The following is a 6593-nucleotide window of genomic DNA, read 5'->3' as shown; positions in this document are numbered from 1 at the left end:
GCCATCCATACCTACCCATTGATTCTCTCCTCTCCCGTGCCCCCCCTCCCGCCATCCACACCCACCCACCCATTGATTCTCTCCTCTTCTCTCTGTTCCCGGGCACATTTTCTAATAGGAGCTGCTCATCCAATCAGAGAGCTCTATTTGAATGCAGATTAACATACAGACACTCTAATGGGAATTTTTAGCCAAAAACACTAGCTAAACCCTTCGTTTTTGGATCAAAGTTCACATTTTTTATCAGCCATGCCCTAACATTAAGGCTGTAAACATTTCCAACAATTTTTACCCATAAATATGCAAATGAGAACCTCCCAAAAACGGACTAATTTGCATATGGCTTGAGCAAATTTGAGTACATAGCATACCAATCCCACGTCCTAGCACCTAAATTCTGCAATTAGATTTAATGCAAATACTTTTAAAACTTATTTTTAGCACTTTTAAAATTTCAGGGGTCAGTGCAAGTCTCTTTGGTATGAACTGCTCATGTGCAGGAATTCATGATCCTAGTTAAATATCTCCCTGGCAACCCAGGACACCTCCAGCCAACCCCCCTGCTCTGCTCTCCCAGCAGTAAGATAATCAAATTACAACTGGTTATACAAAAGGCTAGAGACAGCTTTCACTGCAGCTGCTGCTATTTAAACCCCCCAGAGCAGCAGGACTCACAGGAGAACTACTGCTAATACTATTTAGCATTTCTATAGAAACAGCTGATCCATCCTGCTGTAGCTGGAGAGGCATAGCCTCCCCAAGCCTCTTATACCGGGCGCCTATTGCGCCATTTCTGGGAAAAAAGAAAACTACCAGAAATGGCTTGCGCGGCGATAACCCAGTGGTAATCGGGCATCGCTGTGCCTCATTGGCTGGTGATAAAAGCTCCCTACCGCATGGCCATACTTACAGCGTTAAAAAGGGCCCTGGTGCATGGGAAAAACAGCCCCCACCACTAGTGCAGGGCCCTTTTTCCTACAGCTTGGTAAAAGGACCTATGTATGTGCTTAGACAGTTCTGCATGTAAATTCTAATTAATGCCAATTAGTGTCAATAATTGATTGTTAATTGGCAATTATTGGCTTGTTAACTAATTAAGCTGTGCGTGCAAATACTGAATATGACTGGATTGGTGTGTGCAACTTATGTCGCGCTATATAGAATCCTGGGGTTAGTGCCTAAGTGAAAGACGGCTATTTTGGGGGCGTTCTTGTTGGATTATTTGTAGTAAATAATTAGCAGATTTTAGTACACACAGCTTCAGCTTTAGAAATGTTAATTTCTTTCTTCATCTCTCTCTCATTCACCCCTGAATAATTCACTGCTGAGTCACTTTAAAGTTGAAGTAACAAAACATCTGTTTACTCACAGTTTGTAGTTAGATTATAATCAGACAGGCTTATATATACATATTACTATACATTTGTATTATCAGCTCCTTCCATGTGCTTAGATGGTAATGGATGCTCACACCACCATAGATCCTCTCAGGTTAGGAGAGATCATGAGCTCCATGTGCTCCATGTGCTGCATCTGCTGTGTCTAACCCCCACAGGAAGTTGCATAGCTGTGTGACCTCTCTAAGTAATTCACATCAGAGGTCACAGAGTAATCACAGAGAAATAATAGGTGACAGGCAATGCATGTAAAATACAATTACATTCCAACAAACCCCTTCTCATGCATAACTGTCATGCAATTATTTATTCATACAAAGTCCAAGCTTTATACGCAGATTCACAAAATGTTCTCTGGGTAACGGTTTGGTCATGATGTCAGCTGTCATCTCACTGGTGTGACAATAGTGTAGACTGATGACCCCTTCTTTCACCAACTCTCGCACGTTGTGGTATTTCGTTGCGATGTGCTTGGTGCGTGACTGAACCTTGTCATTCTGTGACAGTCGGATGCAGCTCTGATTATCTTCCATTAACTGGATTGGTCTCTTTTCAGCTATACCAAAATCCAGCAAAAGTTTTTCAATCCACATCAGTTCTCTGCACGCTTCCGATACGGCCACGTATTCGGCTTCTGTAGAAGACAAACTCACAATACTTTGTTTATGACTGGCCCATGAAATTTGTACATTTCCATACATAAACACATATCCACTTGTGGATTTATAATCAGAATGATCCCCTGCCCAATCTGAATCACAGTAACATATTAGTTTTGGATTACTATTGGCTGAAATCTTTAATTTACAATCAATGGTACCCTTTAAATACCTTACCATCCTTTTAACTGCAGTCCAATCTGATTTGGTAGGTGAGCTGACCCTTCTGCTCAAAATTCCTACTGCATTTGCTATATCAGCCCTGTATGTGGTAGCTAGATATAAAAGCTTACCTATGGCTGATCTATATTGGATGTTATCTGGTAAAGGTTCTCTTACTGTTTCATCCATCAAAAAATCAGTGATCATGGGAGTGCTTACAACTTGGGCATCTTGCATACCTAAACTTTCAATAAGCTCATTTATTTTCTGCTTCTGGCTTAGAAGATAAGAACCATCATTTTGTTTCTCAATTTCTATACCAAGATAGTATGACACATTTCCAAGTTCTTTTATCTCAACATTGTGGTTTAAACACTTTACAATGTCCTTGTACTCTTGCTCACTTTTGCTTGCAATGAGCAGATCATCAACAAAAGCTAAAATGTATGCATATTGTCCATTTGTGCACCTAGTGTACAAACATTTATCTGCTTCACCTTGCTTAAATCCTAAATTTGTTAATATTTCATGCAATTTATCATTCCAACATTTTGCACTTTGCTTTAATCCATAAAGACCTTTGTTTAATTTACACACTAGCTGTCTTTGTTTTGTATTTATGAAACCTGTTGGTTGTTCCATGTACAAGTCTTCAGTTATATCTCCGTGAAGAAACGCTGTTTTCACATCAATGTGGTTGACTTGCATGCCTTTTGAGACTGCAATGCTCAGAAGTGTTCTGATTGTCGTGTGTTTCACTACAGGTGCAAACACTTCATCAAAATCTTCTCCATATTTTTGAAGATATCCCTTTGCCACTAGTCTGGCTTTATACCTTTCCACTTTTCCTTGTGCATTCCTTTTTAACTTGAATACCCATTTGCATCCTATAGCTTTCTTGCCAGGAGGTAATTTTGTAAGAATCCAAGTATTATTTTTATCCAATGCATCAATTTCTTCTTGTGCAGCTTTATGCCATTCAGCAGCTTCTTCTGCTGGCATTTTCTCAATCTCATCCCATGTTAAGGGCTCTTGAGCTTCTGCTGACTTTGTTAAGTAAGACAGTCTTGGGGGTGGAACACCTTTGTTTTCCCTGGATGAGCGTCTGACAACAGGTTGGTCTGACCTTTCCGCATCCTCTAAATCTGAGAGTCCTTCTCCAATTGATTCCCCTTCTCCAACTGTACTGTCTTCTTCAATGATCCTTTCTGTGTCTGCTTCCTCTGCCTGTTCCTCGTTAGATACAGGTGAGTTGCTTTCAGACATCTGCCTTGGTATGGCATTTATATACACTGGCATGTCTATTATGGTTCTAGTTTCATATTCTGGATGATAAGGCTCATCTGGGATAATCCAGCCTTTATCAACCCTTTTGTTTTCATCAAAATATGTAACATGTCTTATGCCAACAATGCCAGTTTTCAGATTCAAAATTCTATATCCTTTGTGTCCTGGAGCATAGCCAACTAAAATGCCCCTTTCTGTTGTGGAATCCAGCTTATGCCTTCTTTGCTTTGGTACATGAGCATATGCTGTACTTCCAAATGTTCTTATGTGTGACAGGTTTGGCTTCCTACCATGCCATGTCTCATGTGGTGTGCGCTCAGCGCCTTTAGTTGGCATTCTGTTTTGTAGGTACACTGCTGTGAGAATGGCTTCCCCCCATAGTCTTTTAGGGAGATTGCTATCTGACAGCATACATCTGGTCATTTCCACAAGTGACCTAAATTTTCTCTCTGCAACAGAATTTTGCTCTGGTGTATAAGCTACTGTTGTGATATGCTGAATGCCTTCTTGTTCTAGAAATGTGCGCATGCTTTGTGAAGTGAACTCACCACCATTGTCGGTCTGAAGAACCTTTGGTTTTCTTTCAAATTTATTGCCCACCATGGCTACGTATTTCTTCAGCATGTCTGTGACTTGACTTTTTTCTTTCAGCAAATAGGCCACACAATATCTAGAGAAATCATCCAAGAATATTAGCACAAATCTGTTATTTCCCAATGATGGGATATTAAACGGTCCACATAAGTCACTGTGTATTAAGTCCAGTACTTTATTACTCCTATTTCCTGTGTATGCAGGAAATGAGGGTCTCACACCTTTTTGAGTAACACAGTCTATGCATTTCTCCATTTTACCAGCATCTGCACTTATCTGAATGCCGGTGGCTAGTTGCTTACTGTGAAGATCCTGGATCACCTTAGAATCACGATGTCCCAGGCGGCGGTGCCAGATTTCCAGACTACATTTACCATCATTCTTCCTTACTTGCGCCATATGTGAGGCTTCACCTGAAATGTTCAGCTTATAAACATCATTATGCATAAAAGCTTCAGCATACACTTCATCATTTTTAGAGATTGTGCACTTACTGTTTTCAAAATGAATCACAAATCCCTTCTTATCTAATGTAGATACACTAAGCATATTGCAAACTGCTTGGGGAATATACAAGACATCACTTACAGGAATTTCTTTAACTTCATTAGACACTTTGCATTTTAAGAATCCAATACCTTTTGCTTGGATCTTAGCAGTCCCTGCGTTTGCAGTTTTAAGAATACCTTCCTCTGGACACATTTCCTGAAAGAAATTCTTACAATTGGTTAAATGGCATGTGCTCCCTGAATCCAAAATCCAAGTACTTTCATTTGAATTATTATTTACCATAGTCAAAGATTTTTCTGCCATTAGAAAGCCCTTGTGTTTATCTTTGTCCTTCATACATTTCCTGGTTTGAAAATTCTTTAGTTCCATTGGCTTAGGTGAGCTAGAGGGAGTGTTTTGTGTTTCCTTACACCATTTAGATACATGTCCCTCCTTTCCACATGAGTAGCAAATCAGCTTGCCCTTGGGTGGAGTTTTCCCATAGCTCCGCCTTCCTCTGTTCTTTGCCAAGAAATTTGTTTCATTTCTCTCTGACTGACTTTGAGAACACATCTCCTCAGAATCATTTATTATGCATTCCTGCCTTAGTTTTGATGTTGTCTGTTCAAAAGATTGCCCTTCAATGGCCTCATTTACAGACCTAAAAACATCAAACTTCTTTGATAGTGAGGTAAAAAGAAATGCTCTTTTCAATGCATCACACATGGGAATTCCAGAAAGTTCTAGCTTTTGAAATGAAGACATAAGATACATAATGTGATCATTACATTTACTTTTATCCCTTAATTTGGTTTCATTCAACTCTGCCAACCAAATTGGTTGCTGCTTTGCATATGTAGTTGCATACATAGTTCTCAGTTTATATAAAATGTCCTTTGGTGTATCTTTTCCCTCCACTAATATGGCTTGTTTCTCTGAGAGAGCTTCCAAAAGCATGCACTTCACATAATAGTTTGCATTGTCCCATTCAGCCATATTTTCAGCTGTTCTGTCTTGGTCTAAGCATATATCTAATCTTTTTGCTCGAAGGAAACATATGAATCTTAATTCCCACTGCTGATAATTAAACTCAGTTAATCTAGGCACCTTGAGAGAATAGAACAATGGTGAATTTCTTCCCTCAGCCATTTTCTTAGCCTTCTGTCTGCTGTGTGGGGGGGGAGAGAGAGACAGACTGAATCTTTCCTTTAAAACTTAAGAGAAAAATGTGGCCTTTTTTTCTGCCTGGTAATATTTCTCTTCTTTTTCAATTCCTGAGCCCTGGGCCCATAACCCTTTTGTTGGATTATTTGTAGTAAATAATTAGCAGATTTTAGTACACACAGCTTCAGCTTTAGAAATGTTAATTTCTTTCTTCATCTCTCTCTCATTCACCCCTGAATAATTCACTGCTGAGTCACTTTAAAGTTGAAGTAACAAAACATCTGTTTACTCACAGTTTGTAGTTAGATTATAATCAGACAGGCTTATATATACATATTACTATACATTTGTATTATCAGCTCCTTCCATGTGCTTAGATGGTAATGGATGCTCACACCACCATAGATCCTCTCAGGTTAGGAGAGATCATGAGCTCCATGTGCTCCATGTGCTGCATCTGCTGTGTCTAACCCCCACAGGAAGTTGCATAGCTGTGTGACCTCTCTAAGTAATTCACATCAGAGGTCACAGAGTAATCACAGAGAAATAATAGGTGACAGGCAATGCATGTAAAATACAATTACATTCCAACAGTTCTGGGGATAGAGTCAGCACTTGACTGGTTAAGTGCTGATCTTCAGCACTAAACCAGCCAAGATAACCATATAAATGGGAAGGCATAAAACACAGTCCTATCTTTATGTGGCAGCCCGTGGCTAAGCGGCCGTGTGTTAGCCCATGACTCAGAAACTGCATTTTCAATGCCAAAGCCCAGACATGATCCGGCATCGAATATACGTGAATAACACCAGCGACAGTCAGCAAAATGCTGAATATTTAC

The sequence above is a fragment of the Microcaecilia unicolor genome, chromosome 10 (genome assembly GCF_901765095.1).
Source record: "Microcaecilia unicolor chromosome 10, aMicUni1.1, whole genome shotgun sequence".
Classification (NCBI taxonomy): Eukaryota; Metazoa; Chordata; class Amphibia; order Gymnophiona; family Siphonopidae; genus Microcaecilia; species Microcaecilia unicolor.
Note: the sequence above shows the minus strand (reverse complement) of the source record.